The 861-nt window shown below is 53.4% G+C and overlaps 1 protein-coding gene across 1 annotated transcript in view; it reads right to left on the minus strand.

Annotated features, from left to right (window-relative positions):
* LPAR2 (lysophosphatidic acid receptor 2) overlaps positions 1 to 326 on the minus strand; it is a 9971-nt gene extending 9645 nt beyond the window's left edge. The window contains exon 1 of the mRNA XM_014940191.1: positions 164 to 326. The gene's annotated coding sequence lies outside the window, so the exon portion shown is untranslated. The remainder of the gene's footprint in view (positions 1 to 163) is intronic.
* Between the last annotated feature and the right edge of the window lie 535 nt (positions 327 to 861).

Below are 861 nucleotides of genomic sequence, written 5' to 3' on the forward strand. Positions count from 1 at the left end.
CCAACCTGCTTTCACCCACCTTAAAGGCGGCCAAACATTCCAACCCCCTGCTGGTGTTTTGGAAGCTACGAACCAGTAGATGTAAGAGTTTTGTTTTTTTTCTCCGAAGAAAAAAAAAAAAAAAAACCCAGCAAATTTAACCCAAACCAACCAGTTTTCTTACCTGAAATCACAGCCACCGCATCCGAGCCCGGGATTTTTTAGCTTTGAGGGAAGCGAGGGGGGCGATTCGGCCGGGACATCCCCATCTCCGGAGGGTGAAGGTGCTTTTCCAAGCAAGGACCCAAAAAAAAAAAAAAAAGAAAAAAAGAAAAAAAAAAAGAAAACCAAGTGCCTTAAGGAAAGTTTCCACCCGGCGTAGTTCCAGCCCCAAAGTCCATCACTTATGGCTCCGAAAAGGCAAGTTTGCCCGAACGGGCAGGAGCCCGTCCCTTCCTTGGGTCCTCCCCCTTAGGCGGGTCCTTCCAGGAGCTCCAGGAGCTGTAACTCGAGTCCTCTCCTCCTTCATGGAGGCCAAAGAAGGTTTTCCGAGCTCCTCCGGCTCCGGCTGGAACGGGTTGGCTCGGATCTGCTGCCACCCCATCATCACCCACCCCTTCGTGGACCTTTCCCTGCTGGTCCCACCACCTGGGGAACTGGGTGAGGGAACTGGAAGCTTCTGGTCCCAGAGCTCCCACCCCATCCCTTCACCCCCTTCCTGAAGGTCCCCCCCCCAACAAGACACCTTCCTAATTACCCAGGTGTCCTCCTGCCGTGGAGAACCCCTCTTGGCACCAGAAGACAATTCTCCTCACCTACATCCATCCCAAGGAGAGCTCTCAGGTCAAGATCCCTCCCCACCCTACCCCCCAAAAAAACCAC

The sequence above is a fragment of the Calidris pugnax genome, unplaced genomic scaffold (assembly GCF_001431845.1).
Source record: "Calidris pugnax isolate Ruff unplaced genomic scaffold, ASM143184v1 scaffold100, whole genome shotgun sequence".
Lineage (NCBI taxonomy): Eukaryota > Metazoa > Chordata > Aves > Charadriiformes > Scolopacidae > Calidris > Calidris pugnax.